Source organism: Theropithecus gelada, chromosome 17 (assembly GCF_003255815.1).
Source record: "Theropithecus gelada isolate Dixy chromosome 17, Tgel_1.0, whole genome shotgun sequence".
NCBI classification, from domain to species: Eukaryota; Metazoa; Chordata; class Mammalia; order Primates; family Cercopithecidae; genus Theropithecus; species Theropithecus gelada.
Window position 1 is genome coordinate 63,443,499 of NC_037685.1, and position 23,944 is coordinate 63,467,442.

At 39.8% G+C, this 23,944-nt stretch overlaps 1 pseudogene; it reads left to right on the top strand.

Moving 5' to 3' along the window:
- The window catches only part of LOC112610955, a 107,997-nt pseudogene extending 86,136 nt beyond the window's left edge, over positions 1 to 21,861 (top strand).
- The last annotated feature ends 2,083 nt before the right edge of the window (positions 21,862 to 23,944 follow it).

Sequence of the window (23,944 nt, forward strand, 5' to 3'; positions counted from 1 at the left end):
TCAAACTACTCTACTCAAGCTATTCTATTCTCCCATCTTGGCCTTCGAAAGCGTTGGGATTACAGGCATGAGCCACCACTCCCAGCATATTGTAGATATTTTCTAGAGAAAAGAAGCTTCACATGTATATCTGTATAGTGTGGTGTGTGTGTATGTGCGTGTATGTGTGTTACCTTCCAAATAATACATGGAACTCCCTTATTAAGTGATTTAAATAATTTAGTTATGATTCCTCTCCTGGAATGGCAGAAGAAGAAACATTTGTCACAGTTGGTAAATATTATATTTTTGTTTCAGGTATGAATTACATGGAGAATTCCATGCTAGTTTTTCCAAAGGTCTTAAATTTAACAGAACTTTTAAGTGTCTTGTTACCAGAAACTTCTTAGGAACTGTATCTTGATTTAGAAAAGGGAATTTAGATAAACCACGGTTAAACACCTGGCCTTTCCAATAACTACTAGGTAGAAAACAAAGGTCGAACGAAAACAAAGACATGAAAGCTTAAGCTGAGGTATTCTTTTGAGAATTTTAGAGAAATTATTGTGGAAAATGGAAAGCCACAAAAATAGTTTTATCGAATTACTAGTCAAAGCTCATCTTCATAAAGACAAAAGTAAAACCATAAGCAATCATAGATGGAAAAAACTGACCTCTCTAATAGGATAGCATTTCATCAAGGTGGTGTGATAGCTGATCTTTTGTGGAGAAACTTGTTCGACAGCCAGAAAAATACAGGTTTGTGTAGAACACAGTAATTACTGATTTAGTGAGAACATTGTTGACTTTTGGTTGTTTTCTGTCCACTTTGAGGACAACCTGTAGAAAAATGTAAACTATATTTTGACTTCATTTGCCCTCTTCCAACAGTTGGCATATGCCAGAAGAGTGAAAATTTATTTCTTTATTTGCCTGTATAAATTGCAATTATAAAGACAATTCGTTTAGCTTATATCAGACTCCTGAGTCTCATATAAGTTATTTGAAATTAGCCCACCTTCTGTAGCATACAAAAGTGGTCGACATGTGTTGGTTACATAGCACGAAGACCTATTCTATGTGCAGGGAAAGGGCGCCCACAGAGCGTGATGTGCAGGAATTTAAGGTACATCATAAAGCTTATTCTAGTTTCTCCTCTCATGCCTACCACGAGGCTCACATGGCCATTAGGGAAACAGTTTTGTGTTAAATTAGAATTTCCCAAAGTATGTTCTTCAGAACATTAGGGCTAAATAATACCAATAGTTATTATGTAGACAAAAGGGGAAAGAAAGTTCTATATCCAAACTAAGTTTGGAAAATGATGGTTAAACAAAGGTAAACAGGGTCGCTTCTTTGCTGCAAAATTCAGGAGCCTTCGACATGCTTCCTTGCATGGTCTATCTCCAAGACAGGACAGTTGTTTGCAGAATTTTATAGCTGTTTCTCACCTGGGTACACCTCTGAGACTTGGATGTTCACAAATCTGCTATTTGAAGATGATGGGTTGACTGAGAGTGGTGGCTCACACCTGTAATCTCAGCACTTTGGGCGGCCGAGGCGGGCGGATCAACCGAGGCCAGGAGTTCGAGACCAGCCTGGCCAACGTGGCAAAACCCCATCTTATTAAAAATACCAAAATTAGCCAAGTGATGGTGTGCTTCTGTAATCCCAGCTACTCAGGAGGCTGAGGCAGGAGAATCGCTTGAACTCAGGAGGGAGGTTACAGTGAGCTGAGATCATGCCAGTGCACTCCAGCCTGGATGACAGAGTGAGACTCCATCTCGGGGGGATGGTGGGGTGGGGGAGAATTGGTTTAAGGCACTTCAGAAGTTCTGTGAAAGCCTGACTATGTGGCCCCAGGAAGTGGGTTAAGTCAGAGGCTTCAATTAGTATGTAATTTTGGTTTCTTTGGTCTACATAGTGTTTTTGAAAACCTAAAGCCAACATTTACAAATCAAGATATTTCAACATAAAAATCTAGGTTAAAAATTAGAGGTTGAAACAAATCGGGGCCTTCAGTCCTCCAGAGCCACCGTCCCCTGGGTCTTGGGAAGCCACTGCCCCTTTAGGGGAGAGATGTCCACCCCAGTTTTCAGAGTGTCTACCATGGTTTGTGTTCTTACACTGCAACATCACTCATTTATCTCACTTGGGCGGCCCCTCCCATCCCCCTGATGCCATTCACATGGATGAATTCATTCCTTTGGCTGAGAACAGGCACTGAGGTTAAATCTGGGTGGCTGGCGATGGCAGGACAAAGCCTATGGTCTGAAAGCAAATATGACAAAATATAGACAGTGGTTGTCTTGATTGGTGAGGTTATAAAATGTTTTCTGACTCCTTTTATTTACTTCTCTGTGTTTTCCAAATATTCTGCAACAACCGTGTATTTCTTATGTAACTAAAAGAGAGAATTTTAAAAAAAAAAGCTAAAAAGCTTCTGAAATATAGATTTTTTTTAAAGATTTGGTTGCTATGAAAGTATCTGCCTCCCTTTAAATCCAAACTACTAATAGCATTAATACAATGAGCAAGATAAGTATATATTTGGGCAAAAAAACCCAAAAATATATCTGCTTTAAAAGCTTTCTTAAGATCCTGTTTTTCAGCTGTTCATCATAAATTAATACTACGTACTACAAATATTTAGTTTTATGAGGGTAGAAAAGTGTTGATTGGGCATCTGTGAAGTTTGGTTTTTGATATTTGGGCCTTTGCTAGCTTCTAGAATATGATATAAAATAAGTAAAATAAGATAAAAATATGTGTATGTAGAGAGTGATAAAAAATAAATAGACGGATGGGTAGATTCATCTGAGATGATAGAAGAGCCTGGGAGAATTGAAGTGGAATGTCAAGGCCCACCTTACTGTCGAAGGCAGTTCCCAGCGTTGACCACGTGTTTTTGCAGCTGGCTAGTACTCCCCAGCAAGCAAACAGGCCAGACTCTGAAATCTTGTACACTACGTAGGCACATTTGTAATCCTGAATTAGAATTTAGTTCCTGGGCAGAGGTAAGAAAATGATGACTCCTTTTTCACTCTCGAAGGTAGAAAGACATTCTGGTTTTTTGGAAGGACACTTTTGAAATCCTTTATTTGATTTTGAAATCCCTCATTTGATTTTGTTGTTTTCCTTGCATCATAGAAAATCCCTAGAAATCAGAATGGGGACACATGAGATGCTTTGTGGATAAGGAACCAGGGGAATGGAAGGCAGAAGCAAAAGGAAGTGCCTGGAATTAGTTGGGAAACAAGGAGTAAACGGGGAAATTTATATTTTATAGACATTGGTGGGAATGGAAGAATAGACATGGTGGGAATTATTTACCTGATGCAGCTTCTTGGCCTCTCAATGTGTTTCCTCCACTGTATAATGGAGATAACGTTAGTACCACACTCACGAGGGTGAATGAAATACTGCGCAAGAAATGCTTAGCATAGGACCTGGCCAGAGGAAATGCACAATAATTTATTCAGATTCAGAGATAATTTTTTTTGTTATTTTTAATAATGATTTTCAGTTTTATTGAGTAGTAATAAAAGAATGCCTTACATAGCATGACAACATAAAACAAATTGGTATTTTGAGATTTGTTTCATGGCCTAGTATGTAGCCCTTTTTTTGTTGTTGTTCTAAATAAGTTTGAAAAGACAGTATTTTTGGTTGTAGTGTTCTTTGTCCCATTACATCAAGCTTTTTAATTGTGATATTTAAATTTGTATGATTACTTTTTTTTTGTTTGCTTAATACCAGTGTCTGAGAAACTATTCTTACTCTTGGGTACCTGAGGTTATTAAAAACGCCAACCCCAAAACCAAGTTGGCATTTAAATGGCCATGAGTTACAATGTTTTTCCTCTGACTAAACCTGAAATTGCACAGAATAGAGCCAGCTTGATGTAGGAGATGACAAGGACATTTTAAATATTTTTCATTAAATGTGTGGCATCACCTCAACAATCAGTGCAGCATGAGATTCCACTCCAAAGCTACTGAAGGTATTCTTGCTGCACTTCCTTCTGGAGGCTTCAGATAGAAGAGCCTGAAGAACATTAGCAGCGTCAGAAAGCGTGGGAAGAATCTCCAGGTTATTCAATTTGTCCAGCCCTTCGGTGTGTAGTAAGCCAGCACCTAAATCAACTAAGATAACCGATATTTATCCTGATCTTGAAGTTCTTGGGGCTAAACTATTTCACAGTTTTTGTTGGTAGCTTGTGAGGAAACTCTTTCTGTCAAGAAATGCTTACCGCCCCCCCAGCCTCCATTTTGGCTCTTCACTCATTTACTCTTTCCTTCTTTCTCTAATGTTTGTTGAGCACCTTCTCTAGGCAACTCACTGTAACAATGAATGTGTTACCTAGAAATGTCAAAGCAGACATTCTTTCTGACATTCTTGGAGTCTTACAGTGTATAAATTAAAACTTAAACATAATTCAGGGTGAGAAAGTCCTTGTCAGAGTGAGAAAGACTCACATAACTCTTGGGCATATGTGTATTTTCCACTCACTGTTGATGCAGGTGATAGAATCAGAAGAATTATTTTCACTTTTATTTATTAATTTTATTAGCTGGAGCCAGGCATAGCAGCTCATGCTTGTAATTCCAGCACTTTAGGAGGCTGAAGTGGGAGGATGGCTTGAGGCCAGGAGTTTAAGACCAGCCTGGGCAACCATAGTGCCACCCCACCTCTACAAAAATAAATAAATAAATTAGCCAGGCATGGTGGCATACACCTATGGTACCACCTACGCAGGATGCTGAGACAGGAGGATTGCTTGAGCCCTAGAGTTCGAGGCTGCAGGGAGCCATGATCACACCACTGCACTCCAGGTTGGGTGACAGAGTGAGACCTTGTCTCAAAAAAAGAAAAAAGAAAAATTGTATTAGCTGGAATCTATTTCCAAATCTTTGGTCAAATGCACTGACAGAAGGTGTAGCATTGCCTTTTAAAAAAGTTTTATTTACATGTAATTGACATATAATAACCTGCACATATTTATACACTTTGATAAGTTATTTTGTTTTTGGTTTTGGTTTTTGAGACCAAAACCAGCTCTGTCGCCCAGGCTGGAGTGAAGCAGCATGACCTCGGCTCACTGCAACTTTCATCTCCTGGGTTCAGGTGATTCTCCTGCCTCAGACTCCCGAGTAGCTGGGATTACAGGCATGTGCCCACCACACGCAGCTCATTTTTGTATTTTTAGTAGAGACGGGTTTCACTATGTTGGCCAGACTGGTTTCGAACTTCTGACCTCAAGTGATCCGCCCGCCTCGGGGTCCCAAAGTGCTGGAATTACAGGCGTGAGGCACCACGCCCAGCCGATAAGTTTTGACGTAAGTATATACCTATGAATCCATCACCACCCCTTCAACATTTCATCCAGTGTCTTGGTAATCCCCCCATCCCATCGCTCCACCACTATCACCAGGCAACCACTGATCTGTTTTCTGTCACTAAAGATTAGCTTACATTTTTTAGAATTTCATATTGGTGGAATCATACAGTATGCAGCTTTTTGGTCTGCTTTCTTTCACTCAGCCTAATTATTTTGAGACTCACCCGTGCTGTAGCCTTCCTTTTATTGCTAAATGGTATTCTATTGTATAGATACACCAGTTTATTCATTCAATTGTTGGTGGACATTTTGTTTCCAGTATTTGGCTATTATATAAGTAAAACTGTTATGAACATAATATACTCGTCTTTGCCTTCATTTCTCTTGAGTAGGTACTAAGAGTAGAATGGATGGATTGTATAGTAGGTGTATGTTTAGATTTTTCAGAACTTTTTAAACTTTTTTCTGAAATGGTTTTACCATTGCATATGTGAATTCCAGTTGCTCCACATTTGGTTTGGTCAGTCTCCTTTAATTGTAGCCATCCTAATAGGTCGGTAGCGGTATGTCATCATGGTTTTAATTTGCATTTCTTTAATGACTAATGATGCCAAACACATTTTCATGTACTTATTTGCCTTCTTCATTTTTATGAAGTATCTGCTCCTGTGTTTTGCCCATCTTTTAATTGCATTGTTTGTTCTTATTATTGAGTCTGGAGATTTCCTCACATATTCTGGATATAAGCTCTTTATCAAATAAATGCCTTGCAAATATTTTCTCCCAGTCTGTGTCTTATCTTTACATTCTCTTCACAATGTCTTTCAAAAAGCAGAAGATTTTAATTTTGATAAAGTCCAGTTTATTAATTGCCTTCCATGGATCAGAGGTTTTCTTTTACATTTTCTTTTAGAAAATGTATAGTTTTAGACTTTGCATTTAGGCCTGCAGTCCATCTTGAGTTAGTGTTTGCATGTGATATGAGGTATAGATCAACATTAATTTTTTTTTTTTTTTGCATATGGATGTCCAAGTGTTCTTTCGCGACTTATCAAAAAGACTATTTTTTCTCTACTTAATTGCCTTTGCACTTTTGTCAAAAACAAGTTGTCTATTTACTTATGGATTCATTTCTGGACTCACTGTTGTATCCCACTGACCTTTTTGCCTATCCTTATGCCAGTACCACACTGTCTTTAGTGTAGCTTTATGTCAAGTCTTGAAATCAGAAGGTTTTTTGTTTCTGTTTTTGTTTTTTTAAGACGGAGTCTCCTTCTTTTGTCCTGGCTGGAGTACAATGGCGTGATCTCGGGTCACTGTAACCGCCACCTCCTGGGTTCAAGCAATGCTCCCTTCCTCAGCCTCCCGAGTATTACAGGTGCCCGCCACTACACCCAGCTAATTTTTGTATTTTTTAATAGAAACAGGGTTTCGCCATGTTGGCCAGGCTGGTCTTGAACTCCTGACCTCAGGTGATCTGCCTGCCTTGGCCTCCCAAAGTGCTGGGATCACAGTCATGAGCCACTGTGCCCACAGAAATTAGTAATTCTCCAACGTTTTTCTTTTTCAGTGTCATTTTGGCTATTCTTAATCCCTTGCATTTCCATTTAAATTTTTGTATCAGTTTGTAACTTTCTACCAAAAAATTTTTTTGCTAAGATTTTGACTGGTATTACATTGAATCCACAGATCCGTCTTGTTATAGCTTAACAATACTGAGTCTTCTGACCAATGAACATAATATATCTCTCAATTTATTTACATTTTCTGTAATTCCTTTTAGTCATATTATTTTAGTTTTCAACAGACATATCTATCACATCTTTTGTCAGATTTTTTCCTAAATATTTAATATTTTTATGGCATTAAAACATTTTAATTTTGGTTTTCATTGCTAATGTAGAAACACAATTGATTTTTGTGCATTTATCTTATATCCTACAGCCTTCCTGAGCTCACTTAGTAGTTCTTGTAAACTTTTTTATAGCTTCCATCAGATTTTCTACATAGATGATTATTTTATCTGCAAATACAGTTTTATATCCAGTTGGATGCTCTTTGTTCTTTTTCTTGCCTGATAACACCATATAGAGCCTTTAGTACAATGTTAATAGAAGTAGTAAGAGTAGATGTCCTGCCTTCTTCCTGATGTTAAAAAGGAAGCAAGCATTCAGTCTTTCATCAAGTATTATATCACCTGCAGGCTTTGTGTAAATGTCTTTTATTAGGTTGAGGAAGTTTCCTTGTTCTTACTCTGTTGAGTGTCTTTAAAGAGGGAAATGGGCTAACCAGAGGTAGTTAGTTAAGACTTAAAGGGCCAAGTGCCATGTCAAAGGTAGAATGCTTAAGGAACTAAGCCTCCAAGTAGCCAGACCTGTTGGAGTCTGAAGCAATAGCTCAAGAATGAGATAATGAATACTACCACTGGTCAGTGTCAGCAGGGGTGAGGAAGAAGACACAGATCAAAAGATGTTTAAGCGGTAACAATGACATGATTTGGACAGAATAATTCCAAGGTTTCTGGCTTGGGTCACGGGGTAAATGTGGTGCCATTTCCGTAAAATAAAAAACACAGACATTCAGGAGCTGCACATTTGGAGGAACCAGTTTTATACGTGCTGAGTTTGCACCAGGAAATAGTCAGTGTGCAATTAAATATAGACATCTAGGACACAGTGGAGAAGTAGGGGGTGGAGCCTGCACTTAGACATCCTCAGCTCACAGAGGCAAGTTGAACCACAGGTGAGAATGCCCAGTGATGGTGGAGCCACTGATGCAGCAGTTCTCTCAGTTACAGTGGTCATGTGACAGCCTGGTTCTGGCAACCACATTTCTCAAGTTAAACACTGTCCTAGTAGTTGGACACACAAAAAACAAAATTTTTCAGTTCTTTTATGAATGCAAATCGTAGTTAAATCCCTTAAACAGAAGACTAAGACATAAACTAACAGTACTTCCTCTCATAGACCATGTGGGCGTGTCAGGGATAGTGTAGAGAGGGAGATTTCTTGATGTTGTACCCTCTCAACAAAGAGAGCCACACAAGCCTAGAAAAAAAAAAAATGTGCCCTTAAGCCTTACCTTAATTTGAGAAAAGGCCAGGCATTTACTGGCATTTTGCTGGGACTTGCACAGTTGAGCAAGGAAGAATGCAAGTGTAAATGAAGTTAGATTTCAAGCCAGTAAAAACTGGTTCTGAGGCTTTTTTAAAAAGTAAAGTGTGCATGACATTAAAAACGGTGTTAAGAGTCCGCTTCAGCAAATCCCTGTATCACGGTTTCTGGAATAAATAAAGATGGTTTAGGAGAAGGGTTACTTACTAGAGTTAGAAAATTGTAAATGTCTTCTTACATTTTGTTAGGAATTACCAAGTTGTTTTTAAAAGTTACAGCCAATTTTTTTAATGCAGACTTTTTTAAAGTCTGTATTATTATCTGGAAGACGTCTGATATATGATGGTGTTAAAATACATATTGTAACACCACTGATTGTTTTTCCTTTGGCCCTCTCAGATTGTCCCATCTTGTTTTTCCACTGTCCATACTTCTGCATGAGGTAAGGTCCTGTGTTAGGCACAGGATTGCTATATTTGTCATTCTGCGGACATTGGGTGCTAATGTCACACCTGAGTGCCTTTGCCCAGAGTCCACTCATCTACCTTGTGAACTTACTACTTGTCGTTTGAGAACCCTTTCCCATCCCCTCTCTCCATCAGGAAGAGAAGACGGAAGCACTTTTTTGTTTCACCTCTGCACAGAGCAGTCAGTCTGTATTGCAATAATTTGTGTATTGTTGTTCTGCTCCTTTTTTAGATGAAAAGATTCTGAAGAGTAGAGATCTTGAACATAGCATCGTGCCAGATGCATAACAGGTATTCAGTAAATGGGCCTACCAAAGAGAGGGAGGGAGGAAAATAGACTCTTTGAGGAGACCCTGAAGAATCTGAGCAGAAGGGACCTGAGACATAGGAAGACAAATGAGAAGTAATAGTGTCGTGGAAGCCAAGGGAGCAGAGAATTGTAACAGGGGAAGACTGGTCATTAGTGTTCATTGCTATTGAGAGCCAATGAGATACTGAACATCCACGTTGTATTTTTAGGATCTGAGAAAAGATTTCCTCAGCCGTAATCACACCACAGGTAATACTGCAAACATCATTACCCATATTGAGCGAAGATGTGTTGGCAACAAGAGGTGACTGGTGACCTTTTGGAGGGAGAAATCAATTGACCTGTTTGACTTGGTGATATCCATCATTCCGATATTCTATACTGTTGTTTTTTCCTAGTGGCAAACCCACTGATTAGTAGGTCATCTCAGTTGAAAACTGAATAGAGTTCAAAAATAAGAAATGTTTGCAGGATACGCAGTATAGCTGGTTCAGCTTGAGATTTGGGAATTAATTTGGTAAATCCATACAGGCCTGAAATCTTCTTGGCGGACCATTTCTATGGAGGTGACAATGAGAAAAATGGTTACAGTTGTAAAATTATGTTGTTCTCAATGTAATTACAGTTATCTCACAACAAGCAAAATAATTCAGCAGTTCTATTTAAAAGCTGCCAATAGGGCTGGACACAGTGGCTCATGCCTGTAATCTCAGCCTTTTAGGAGGCCAAGGCAGGAAGATCACTTGAGGTCAGGAGTTCAAGACCAGCCTAGGCAACCCCCATCTCTACAGAAAAAAAGCTACCAAAATCCACAAGGAAAGCATGGCTACAAAGTGAGGAAATGTCTTTCTACAGACTGTTTGAACAATCTGAGGGAAAGAAGATTAAAGTCTTATTACCAGGAAGAATAAAATTTCCATGATACTGTAACATCGTTTAATATAAATTACACAACTTCTCGAAGGATAATAAAATAATTCAAAAGAGATTAATGTATTGGATTTATAGGGGAATAGAGACCTTTAAAAACATAATAGTCAGCCAGGCATAGTGGCTCGTACCTGTAATCCCAGAACTTTGAGAGGCCGAGGCAGGAGGATCACTTGAGCCCAGCAGTTCAAGGCCAGCCTGGGCAACATGGTGAAACTCCATCTCTACAAAAAATATAAAAAATAGCTGGGCATGGTGGTGCACACCTGTAGTCCCAGCTGCTCAGATGGCTGAGGTGGGGGGTTTGCTTGAGCCTGGGAGGTGGAGGCTGCAGTGAGCCATGATTGCTGTCACTGCACTCCAGCCTGGGTGACAGATAGAGACCCTGTCTCAAAAATAATGATGATAATGATAATAATGGTCATTAAAACAGAAAATGTCCATTTATGTATTTAAAATTATTTATTTATACTATAAGTTTTGAAATTCCTCTTAGCCCAAAGTCTGTATCATCATTCTTCTGACCACTTGAAAAAAAAAATGCCACTTTGACTGTTGCTATACAGAAGGAGAGATGGACCTAACATTGTAATCTATAAATATTCTCATGTAGACAAACCACGCTAAATGTTCTGTGGTTGATTATCATTCATGTGGCAGCCAGTTTAACTCTTTTGAAAGAATGATTTACTTTTTCATGTTCACAGGTTTAATACTACTTTTGAATAAATAAAAATTCTTCCTTGTTTACATTGCTCTAATATTTTAACAATAGAAAAGTCAAGTTGTTCTCACTTTTCTCCATTAAAGAAGTGTGTTAAATGAGCTAGATCTCCATCTGTTTCTATTCTTTATGAGGGGAAAATGAGTTGGGCAGGAGAGAGATGAAGTTGGACACATCAGGAACTTCTCTTGCCTCTCTTAGGTCATTTAATTTTTAGAGGTTTAGAGGACTTGATGTACCTCTGAAGTAGGGTAGAGGATTTTTTTTCCTAATCATAATTTAAATGTCAGGAATACATAATGCTTTTATCTAAAATGCATTTTAGTGTGAAAAAGCCTCAACATGGATACTTTATTAGTAATGCAGTTACTTTCTTATATACTCTGGCAAAAATTTGAATTTTCTTGCTTTTTCTCTTTCATTCTGTGAACCTCAAAGACTTCCTGGCAACTGTTACACAGGGCAAACCTAATTGAGTGAGCCAGATCACTCCTCAATCGCACAGTTGATGCAGTGAGAATTTGCTTGAAACCAATAATTGTTTTTAGGAAAGTAGAGAAAGACTTTTAATTCCTTTTAGATATTATACACATTGAACAATTGTTATGGTGGTATAGTTTAAGGCATGAACTTGAACTTTGGAGTCAGATAAAACCTGTGTTCAGATCTTCTCTCCTCTAATTCCTGTGTGTTTGACTCTGTGTCTCAGCATCTTCTTCTATAAAACAGGGTGATTAGGAGGAATCAATGAGATAATCCACGCCAAAGGCTTCGCGCAGAATCTGGCCAGTTTTAAGCATGCAGTAAATGATGGCTATTATTGTAATGCATTCTAAATGCATATGTACTTTGTTCTGTGTTTTCAGCTGGACTCTTAAAGACAAAGGCACACTATGCAGACATGCCCGGTGTACACCCTGTGTGATAATAATGCCTTTCCTTAGAGACTTCTGTTTCATCTCATACACGCTCTTATTTGGCCCCGTGATACCAGTGTGATGGAGAAAGACACAGTCACCGAAGAGCTTGAGCTTCTGCTTTCCTGATTGCCGAATTTCTCCCCATTAGCACCCAATCCTTTGTGCCCTAGGATTCTATCTTGCTTTATATTTGAAAATTAAACACTGTTCTTGAAGTTAGGGTTGCAGGAATGTATGTTTTTTCCTCCTATTATATCATTATCTCAAACTTTTAAAAATGCTTTTACTTTATATTTCCTTACTAGAAAAAAATGTATTGTTATTAGGGTAAGGGAGATTCAGGCAGTCTCATGGGCTTTTAGAAATGGTTTCATAAAAGTTACTCATTGTTTTGAAGTTCATGGTACATTTCAACTTGACTAAATTATTCTAGGTCCTGGGAGGGAAGTAGTGCAGATGATTCTCAGAATTGGTGAAATAACTTAATAATCTAATACATAAATATGATTGCTGAATTATAATTATAATTATAATTGCTGGATTATAATGGCAACTCTCAGTTGGGAATACTTGTAAAAAAAAAAAAAATGCTTTTCTCTCCAGAAAATCTGTTGCTGAAAGGGCATAAAGAGAACAAAATTTGTATTAGTGTGGAAGTATATTCTCAATTTGATAAAAAGAACCAGCTCCTACATATCAACAAACATTAAAACGTATTTAGCATCTAGGAAACCAAAATAAACAATGATTTCCAAAATGACCCCTAAATTCCTTATAATGTTATATATCTGTTGATTCCAGGCACTGGGAAGAGAAAAGGCAAATCTCATCTTCTCACATTGCAGCCAGACACAGCACGAAAGGGGTGTTGTGTGTATGTGACAGAGAGAGATTGCCGATGGACATGGGCATAGCCCTGAGGCATGGCTGGGGAAGATGAATTATAGAGTGATGATTTCTGCACAGTCAGTTAAGGAAAAAAGTGCAGAACATTTCCACATACGTAGAGCAAGAGGGAAGGCAGGAAAGGACATAAAAATGCAAAATCCAGGAGAGAGAGAGAGAGAGAGAGAAAGAAACTGGGTGACAGGACAAGCAGGAATCTTGAGTGAAGAAATGCTGGTTTTTCTTAGACCACCAAACCCAATGACCATTTTAGTTGAAAGCTAGGCAGAATCCACGCAAGGATAATAACATTGACTTTTTATTTGTGAGTGGAGGCCTGTCATTACTTCTATGGCTAAGGCTTGTTTTCTAGACCTCTGACTCCACTGCCAGGCAGTGGGAACTTCTGGAGAAGCTATCTGCCAGCTGGAGCACAGGATGGAAGGGGTGGGTGGCAAGCAACAGCGGGTTCCCGGCACTGCTGCCTGACACACGCCCACAACCGGTTCCTTCCTGGTCATCACCAGTCATCTCTCATCTCCCTCTTCCAGCCAACTTCCAGTTGGTGGCCAGCCAAATAAGACATTGTATAAAGAAGGATGTTCATTCTGTGTTATGTGTATAGTTTGAAACTTAAAGGCATGAGGGAATGTAAAAATGCTTCCCCAAAACTGTTTAAAATCTGTAAGAGTTTGGGAAATGATACAACAAATTAGACTTGGAATTTACATAGGCATTTATTCTTTAATAGTTAACTGTGTTTGCTCTATGCACCCATGAAGATGAAATTTCATGCAGCAACCATTACACCACTTTTGTTACCATCCACTCTGAGTCCCATCTGTTCAAATTCCCCAGTCTTCTGCAACTAATGTTTTTTTTTTCTTTTTTTTTGAATCTCTCCTCCCCTGTGCTATTAACTGTAGAAAGGAGGGGCTACTTAGTAATTCTACACCTGTTCAAGTCCACGCCTATCAACTTGTTAAGCTTCCCAAACAAGTGCAGGGTAAAGCATGAGAACATCAGAGTCTGGGGCGGAGGCAGCTGCAACGGTGGCTGTGACGGTGGCTGCCACTGGGTTTGGCTTTTTGGATTTTTGTTCAGAGTCTCTAATGTATCCCCAACAATGGCGGTTGATGACAGCAATTTATTTTCCAGACCGAAGAACAAACTAAATTCATCTCAAAATGATTATAAATCATCAAGACGGAGTAGCCTGCCACCTGAACTACTCATAGGAAATGACATTAGAGGAAGACTTCAAAGAAACATTAAGAACTTGGATCCCATTCACCTGAGGCACCCGAAGAAGAGACCATCCATATTTCCAGGTAGGAATTGTTTACATTTATATCATCCAATTGAAACAAAACCAAACACACAGACACACACACACAGATTATATCTCCCTTGTTACAATCAGTTGTTCATTTAAAATTAACTTGGGTTACATTCGAAGACTTTAAGTAAATAAACATGTTTGAATATAAAAGTTAGAATAATTGTTTGATCTGAAAGCACCCTATCTTCTTCCTTTTATTTTCTTTATTGATTGTAACATATTTAAGGACCTGTAAATAGGCAGCTATTTTATTACTTGTTGGTATCAGCAGGAAAGTGGAACTGCTTTGCTTGCAATCCTGAAGAATTCCATTGCTGTATTTCTTTCTCTGGCATATTTTTTTTGCAATATTACTGGATTGTTGGGTGAAGTTGATGTTTGTGTGCACCAAAAATTAACACCATTAAATACTCCAATGCATGTTTCAAATTCCTGTCTTACATCAGAGCCTAAAACCATTTGTAGCAAAAAGCTCAACTCAACGGTGTGGATGGTAAAATGTATTAGAGCACAGGAGACATGGATTTCAGTCTTGATAGAGGGACTCTGATGTCTGCCCCAGATATTTATGTGTGGATATTATAGATATGTAGATTGTCAGAGATACCTGTGACTGTGAACCTTAATTGAGCTATCTAAGTGATCACTGGAGAGTATGAATTATATAGCCAATTTGATTTTAATACCATCTGCTTTGGAATTTCCAGGAAAAACTGAAAGTGGTCTTTTTGTTATGGCTGATTGATTTATTGGAGCCTTCTTTATGGGGAACAGGTGAGACTAAATTATTTTTTGGTTTTCTGTATTCATAGAGTTAACCCAACATTTGAGGGCTAACTCTATGAATGTAGGAAACCAAAAAATAATTTAGTTGAGTTTTACTTTATACAAATTATATGGACTACCCGAACAGCTGACTCTTTATACTGCTTCTGGAAAGCGAGAAGATGAAGATGATTTAGAGATATGGGACTCAAGGCCGTGAGCTAAAAATTACGTTTCTTAAAGAAGTTGTTTTAATACATTTCTTCAGTTCAGTAATACTGCCCTAGTGTCACACTCTTCTGCAGAAAAGAAGCAAAACTCAGCCTGGAGTGGGCCAGAAGGTGTAAGCGTGCAAGTGTGTTAAGGGGAAGGAGAGGGGAATGGTATGAAAAGTGCTGGAAAGAGGAGCATTTGGGTGCCTGAAGTATTTCACAGAACACAGTCACTTTCTGCCTATTCACTTGGATCTCCTGAGGGTACCAAGGAGCTCAGGCCTGCTGTGTTTCCTAAAACTATGTGGTATGATGTACTTTCTGACGAGTTGGTTCACTGGCCCTTCTTCCAGAACCTCCTTGCAGGGCAGTTCTTTACCTTCTGCTTTTTCTTCACTTACTTTATTCTTTTTAAATTATTTCTGGATTCAGGTACGTTATAATTTATCCTGCACTTCTCTGCCACCACCGACATAGTCCCACCCCCATGCTTCATGAAGGCTTCTTCTTTCCAAACAACTGGATCCAGGGGAATGCCTCACTCCTGCAGCAAGCATTCCTGGTTTGCCCTCTCGTTCTATAAAGTCATCTGGCCCTGGCTGGTAGCTATAGCCACAGACTTATGAGAAGGCCTCTTGGCTTGAATCTTACATAAGTTGTCCTTTCTAAGATCTTGAGTTGACATAATTAATTTGACCAGGTGGAGTTGTGAAAAGAGCACTGAGCTGAGTCCTAGTCTAGACTATGTCCTTAACTGCCTGTGTATGTTCTCCAGGCTACCTCACTGACCCCTGTGACCCTCAACTATACCACCTGTTTCTGCTCTTTCTGTGCCCAGTACTCTCGTTGGGGCAGCAGCAGGAGAGGGGCCCTTCCTACCCCTCTCCCAGCCTCTCCACCAGGGTCTCCAGTGGACAAGTTAGAGAGTCACCTGTCCAAACTTTGTGCAATACTTACTGGCTACTTGATTTCTAAATCCCCTGCTACCTAAACCACGATTCCACCGTCAGTCAGACAGGTTTCACTCACTGACTGATTTTTACAGTGGATGATTTAGAAACTCCCCTGGGCCATCAGTTTTCCCACAGTGCCTACGTACCACCTGAAAACAGAAATGCACACAGATTGTGATAACCATTCCCATTCTAGCTATGCAGTGGGACATAAAGAATAGGCATGATAGATGTAGAACCCAATGGTCAGATAAATTAAGGCGCACATCAAAACTAAGACTCAGACCTTGGTCTTTTGACTCCAACACTGAAGCTGTTTCTACTCTGTTCCACTTTACTCCATTGTCAACTGTTATCATTTGTCTGATGAGATTCAAGACTTGAAGACATGTCAGTGTTCCAATCAGCTTTCACTCTGACCCTTATATACATACAGACAACTTTATCCTCTGCCTGAAGTCTTGTATTTTCAATCCTGAACCAAATTACTGATTGATTCATTGATCACTTCATTCACAGAATATTCATTTGGTTCTTACACTGTGTTAAGGATAAAACTTCAAGGATCTAACTGCACATTACCCTTTTGTTCTTTTTACCCATTGCTCCTTTAGGGCCATCTCACACTGCAGATAGTTACCTAAAATGCAAATCCACTTGTTTCATTCTCTTGCATAAAATTCCTCAACGTTACCACTGCCCTTAGGATGAAGTCCAAACTCTTTAATTTGAAGTACAAGAGATGCAAATTCTGGCCACTGCTTCCATCCCCAGCCTCTTTTCTAGCCCTCCTTCCGCTTGTGTTCCAACAAACTTAGCCACTTTCAGATCCCCATGGTCCTTCACGTTTGCAATTCTAGGGTAAGTACTGTACACTCTACCTGAACAGTTTCATCCAACCAGTTTCTACCTTGGCTGTGGGGGTCAGCTTGAGATCCCCTCTTCCAGGAAGTTTTCTTGACTCCAGTGTTTGGGTTGGGTCCTTTCTACATCATTCTAACACCTGTACTTTTCCCTGTCATAGCACTTATCACACTATATTATCATTGTCCATTTACTTCTCTGTATCTCCCACTTGCCAGTGACCCAGGAACCGTATCAGTCTTGTTAACCATTGTTTACCTATCACAATGCCAGGCATACGGTGTGCATTCAATAAATATTTATTCAGTTGACTCAAATCACACTGAATGGAGTTAACTCTTGGTGTACCTTGTGTGCTCTGGCTTCTCCCAGACTCTGTCCATGGCATTCTCCCTCACCTCCCAACATACAGACGCACACTACACACACACGCCCTGCATTTCTGTTAGGCCTTTTCTTCCATTCTTCCCCTAGTTAAAGGCCAAATCCTAGGCTTTCATCTTCTTCCTCTGACCTCCTTTAGGTCTCCTTGATGCCACCTCCTTGGCCTCGGGGCTGCATTATAGTAACTTTATGTTTGTGTGGAAACTCTGAAAACAGAGACTATCTTGGTTACTTCCTTGCGTGACTCATTTGTCTAGGAGGGGGGAAATTGCACAAAGTAGGTGTCCTATCAACATCTAGTGGTTAATTAACTGATTTGCTGTAAAGCCATGTCAACTCCATGGAGCCTATCTGATTCTGGCTCCAAGAAACAATTAGTTGATAGACAGAGATTGCCAAAGGGAAAGGTCTTTATACTGATTTTTATAACCATCTGAACTCCTAGTGGGGGGAAAATGCGGGTATGGCTTATCTTAGTGTGTCATTCATTCATTGTTAGGATTCTACTATATGCTGGGAACGGTTCTAGGCCTTGGAAAGAGAGCAGAAAACCAGACAGTTTCTGGTTTAGGCTGATGGGAAAGAATTTTCCTAGCAGAGTACCTTGCATATTGCACCCCTCAATAAATATCTCCAGAGTAAAGGAATCAATGACCCTCATGGTCACAGCAACAAATCTCAAAAGAAGAAACCAATATATTTTTAAGTCATATTTATTTAAAAACATCAAAAACTAACATTTTGTCTTCCATTAAAAAAGCCTCAACAATAGAATGTTAGTGTGTGTTATTCGGCTGAGGTTCTATGGTCTTGGGTCTTAAGAGACCAGGCCTTAAGAGTCTAGGCCTCTGTAGGAAACAGGCAGCCTGGTCTCATGCTCCTTCTGAAAGAACTCCAGCAGCTGAGTTCACAGCAGTGGGCCTGGCTTGGTTTAAGGAAGCAAAAGAGAGAGAGAGAAGTGGTCCTGACACGCACCATGCCCACAGACACGTCAGATTAAAACGAGCATCTCACCTTGCACCTGGAAAAAGGGGGACTCAGGTACCAGGTGTGATGGGTTGTTCATTCAGCACTCTTAAGCCAACACATTGGGGTGTTTAATCAGCTAGTTCTTATAATATCATACTGATTTTACTGTCATCTGTTGTGAAAAGCAAGGAACCATCTGCTTGGAGGAAACAGGCGGTTCCAGGTACTTCCTTGTTGCTTAGTCAGAGGACAAGTGTGATGAGGACTGTTCATGGCCAAGAGGAGAAGAGGGCCCCAGCCAGGACTCACATGGCAGGAACAGCAGCATGTAGGCTAACGTTGCTTCTCATTTTTAAGTCAAAATTCTATTCCAAACACAAGTTGTTTTTTTCTCAAAATCCACAATCTAAAAACTTTACTTAAAATTATTTTATTTTTATAGTTAAGTGGATTTTGAGCATTTCTAAAGTTAGACTGCTGTCTTTGTTTTCTTCCTGCATGTAGGTTTTTATTGGAAACACAAGGTAGTCATAGGAACAATGGTGGCTAGATGCTTTCTGGCCTTCCTTTGGGTGAACAGACTCTGTCAAAGAGCTGTAGAGATTGGGGTCTGGTCTGGGTTCCCTCCTCAGAGCTTCCTCATCACAGGCACAGTGAAGGCACTCTGTGATTTGGCATGTCTCCTTAAGTGTTATGTTCTCTGTTAGAATTCTGTCATTCTAGACAGTATGGCGATTCCTCAAGGATCTGGAACTAGAAATACCATTTGACCCAGCCATCCCGTTACTGGGTATGTACCCAAAGGATTATAAATCATGCTGCTATAAAGACACATGCACACGTATGTTTATTGCGGCACTATTCACAATAGCAAAGACTTAGAACCAACCCAAATGTCCATCAATGACAGATGGGATTAAGAAAACATGGCACATGTACACCATGGAATACTATGCAGCCATAAAAAAGGATGAATTCATGTCCTTTGTAGGGACATGGATGCAGCTGGAAACCATCATTCTGAGCAAACTATCGCAAGGACAGAAAACCAAACACCGCATGTTCTCACTCATAGTTGGGAATTGAACAATGAGAACACTTGGACACAGGAAGGGGAACACCACACATCGGGGCCTGTCATGGGGTGGGGGGAGAGGGGAGGGATAGCATTAGGAGATACACCTAATGTAAATGACGAGTTAATGGGTGCAGCACACCAACCTGGCACATGTATACATATGTAACTGCACATTGTGCACATGTACCCTAGAACTTAAAGTATAATTAAAAAAAAAAAGAATTCTATCATTCTGGAAGCCTGCAGACAGGTACGTTTGATGACATTTCAGTGGGGCCTTCAGGAGACATGCAGAACTTATGATCGGGGCATCCATAAATATGTGCTGTGAAAAGAGTGCCTCCTGAGATTGTGTTCAGTGGCCTTAGGTTGCGAATGGGCTCAGTGGTTATAGTTTGTGAGGACAGGAACCATGTTTTCCTACACGGTGGTATTCCCCACAGCACTTACTACAGGGTTAGGTGCTTAATAGCTGGTGAAGTCATCAGGCAAGGTGGAAGACACGAGGTGCAAGAAGTGTATCACAGCCACTCCACTGGCCACACCCCTGCCCATCTGGTCACACAACTTCCTTAAATAACTGCTTCTCAGGCAGGCCTTGCTCAGGGCCAAAGTCAAGGGAGCCTCAGAGACAAGAGTTTGAACACTTCCTCTCATGAAAGGACTTCAGCTCAGGGATTTCACAGAGTCAGTATCTGCTTCACAATTGGTTTCAAGTTCTGATCCCCCATCTTACTAAATGTGTAATCTGGGATAAGCCAGTGGCCCTCTCAGAACCTCTTTCATCATCTGTGAAATGGGAATGCAAACACAAGTTTCACCAGCTGTCTTAAACCCAAATGAGATAATGCATAACTACAAAATGATATACAGATGAGGTTGACTGTACTATTCTTATTCCTTGGTGGCATTAAAGGTTTTGTTTTTCATAATTAGTACTTTTTCTTTGAATGTGTGGGTGGTAGATGCAATTGGAACCCTTTTGCAACTCTTCATGGTTGGAAAGTTATCTAAAGTTACTAATCAGACCCTCTGCTAATGTAAATTCTATATAATGAGACACTGCTAAACACCCATTCATTTTAACTTTCTCATTAAAAAGGATGACATAGAAACCCTTCTTTGTAGTCAGTATAGATGTATTTCCTCAAAGTGAATCATTAAACTTAAGGGTTTTGTCATGTGAGGCCTCTGAAAATTGTACAATATTAGAAACATCAATGTCTGTGTTTAATAAACTTACTGGTAGCTTTACTGTGTTGAATGTCTCTACCTAATTTTGTTTGTTTAAAACTTTGCTTTTGGAAATTTAGCCCTTCAACTTTTCTTTAACAAAATCTTGGAATGAACTTCTGATTTTTTTTTAAAAAAACTGCTTATATGTAATATTGTAAATGAGTTCACCACTTGAAAGTAATTTACTTAAATAATGAGATTTAATTTTAAAGCCTTTAAATATCAACACATTTTTATTTAAAATTTGATATATATGGCCTTTCCTGTTTAAAAATGCTGATGTAACAAAAACTGAGATAGCTTGTTTACTTTTTATTACAATAAATACGTAAAATTTATTTATAATAAATACATAAAATTTACTTACAATAAATATGTAAAATTTATTTACAATAAATACATAAAATTTACGTACAATAAATACATAAAATTTATTTACAATAAATACGTAACATTTATTTATTCGACAAGTTTATTAATGAGGATGGAGTTTTTGTTTTTGTTTTGCTTTGTTTTCTAAAAAAGGACGAAAACACCCCCTTTCCTTAGGCGTCCCGTGTCCCGCGATTCCTCCTCCCTGGTTGCTGCGTCCTTGGCTGGCGTCAGAAAAATGGCTATAAACTTCCTAGTACATGAGAAGATCTGGTTCGATAAGTTCAAACATGACGTTGCAGAAAGGAGATTCTACGAACAGATGAACGGGCCTGTGGCCGGTGCTTCCCGCCAGGAGAACGGTGCCAGCGTGATCCTCCTGATACTGCCAGAGCCAGAGAGAACATCCCGAAATCCCTGGCCGGAAGCTCAGGCCCTGGGGCGTCTAGCAGCCCCAGTGGAGACCACAGTGAGCTCATCCTCCGGATTGCCAGTCTGGAAGTGGAGAACCAGAGAGGCCTGGCTGAATGTGCTGGAGAAGAGCTTGCCCGGCCACCAGGCCACAGCCCCGCAGACCCAGCATGTGTCTCCCATGCGCCAAGCGGAGTCCCCGGCCAAGAAGCCAGCCACAGCAGCAGAGGATGACGAGGACGATGACACTGACCTGTTTGGCAGCGACAGTGAGGCAGCACAGCTGCGGAAGGAGCGGCTGCAGCAGCAGGCAGAGAAGAAGGTCAAGAAGCCCGCGCTGGTGGCCAGGTCCTCCATCCTGCTGGACATCAAGCCTTGGGACGGTGAGACGGCCATGGCCCACTTGGAGGCCTGTGTGCGCTTCATCCAACTGGACGGGCTGGTGTGGGAGGCCTCCCAGCTGGTGCCCGTGGGCTACGGTATCTGGAAGCTGCAGATTCAGTGTGTGGTGGAGGACAAGGTGGAGACAGACTTGGGGGAGGAGGAGATCACCAAGTTTGAAGAGCGTGTGCAGAGTGTCGACATGCAGCTTTCAACAAGATCTGAAGCCTGAGTGCATGTGTGTATGCACGTGTGCGTGAGGCCCTGCCACAATTAAACACTGAGACGGGCAAAAAAAAAGAAGGGATGAAACAAACTTAATGAGGCTATTAATGGTAACCTGGTTACTTCTAAGGAAAACAAAAATGCTAATACTATATTATTTATGTGCATGATTTATTAACAAGGGGAAACTGTTTTTACCTTTATGTAAGAACTGATAGTGAGCCCAGTATGAGCAGAAGATGTTAGACTTATAGCTCAACTTTAGGTTTTTCTCCCTGTCATGAAAAGAAATAAAACAGAGTTCTGAATTCAAGACTTGCATTGTAAGTATATTAAGAAGTGACTTGAAGAACTGTAACCTAAAAGCAGTTCCTTTTCAATTGATGCTCTGTAGTTAATGTGTAGTTACAGATTTGAGAGCTTCCACATACTTTTCTCTCACATTCCTAAATAATGCTCTAATTATATATTCATATCTGGACTATGAAAATACTTTTATATCCATATAATATTTACTCAATATACTTCAGTAATACTTTTTAAGCACTTGCAGTTGTCTGCCTAAGTAATGCTTTTAAAAAAAACACTTTTAAAAAAGTGTTTGGGAGGATAATGGCCCTCCAGTTATTCAGTTACAAAAGAAATGGCCAGACCCAATGTTCTTTGTTTCAAATAATTTGGGGGAAAGTAGCTACCTAAAGAATCTTTGCTTCAGTATTTAATTGTTATAAATCTATCTTTTCTTATAATCTGGAATAGTATGGATTTGGGAATAGAGGTTTACAAAATGGGGTGAAATGGATAGTTTTTGGTGACATGAACGTAAAAACTCTCATTACAAGATGGTCAGAGCTAGACGCAGTGGCTTACGCCTGTAATCTCAGCACTTTGGGAGGCCAAGGAGGGCAGATTACCTGAGATCGGGAGTTCGAGACCAGCCTGACCAACATGAAGAAACCCCGTCTCTACTAAAAATACAAAATTAGCAGTGCGTGGTAGCACATGCCTGTAATCCCAGCTACTCGGGAGACAGGCAGGAGAATCCCTTGAACCCGGGAGGTGGAGGTTGCAGTGAGCTGAGATCACGCCATTGCACTCTAGCCTGGGCAACAAGAGCGAAACTCCATCTCAAAAAACAAAACAAAACAAACAAAAAAAGCTGGGCATGGTGATGCAGACCTGTAATCCCAGCTACTTGAGAGGCTGAGGCAGGAGAATCGCTTGAACTCAGGAGACAGAGGTTTCAGTGAACTGAGATGGCCCCACTGTACTCCAGCCTGGGCGATAGAGCAAGACTCCATCTCAGAACAAAAAACAAAAAAGATGGTCAGAGTATTTTTCAGTCATGATTTTAATATTTAGAATTTCCTTCCTAAGTGGTGTTAATCCTTTTGAGTTAAACAACTGATTGTCAGTGTACCCTTGAACATCCTGGGAGTTCAAAGCACATAGAAGGAGGAACAACAAAGAAAATGTGTATTTTGTCACTAGATTAATCGGTGGTGTTCTCTCAGGTATCAAATAACTTCTCTCCCACCTTGACACTTAAAACAGACTAAAGTCATCTTAATGAATAATTAATACTGAATAAAGTTTTAGAGTAACTGATTTTTATAAGCAAGAAAGATACCATTTCAAGAAACACTCTTTTTAGATTTTAAGTATCAAAATAGATGCTGAAGGGTAAATGAAAGGTATACCTTAGAAAGACTACATCTATTCAACAAAAATCTAAACTATGTTGTTGTAGGTATATTGGGTGCAAAACACAGTGCAAGGACTCAACAATTGTTAAGACACTGATACACAGTAATCTGCTTTCCTATCTAATTTTTTACTGGGAGAGCAGAATGCTTTAATTTGGGTTTTCCTGCTTCATTGACATCAGTATTTAAGCTTCCCTGTTGGACCAGCTAATGGCAATACTGACACTACGTCATCTGGTAGAGAATCCCTAACTGGCAACAATGTGTTTTCCTACAGGAAAGTCCCAGGGGCCTTAGGTGTCCTCCACATCAGGGTTTCTTAGTTGGGGGTTTGTATGCTTTTTGTAATTTATGTCTGTTCTCCACCCTCTAGAAAA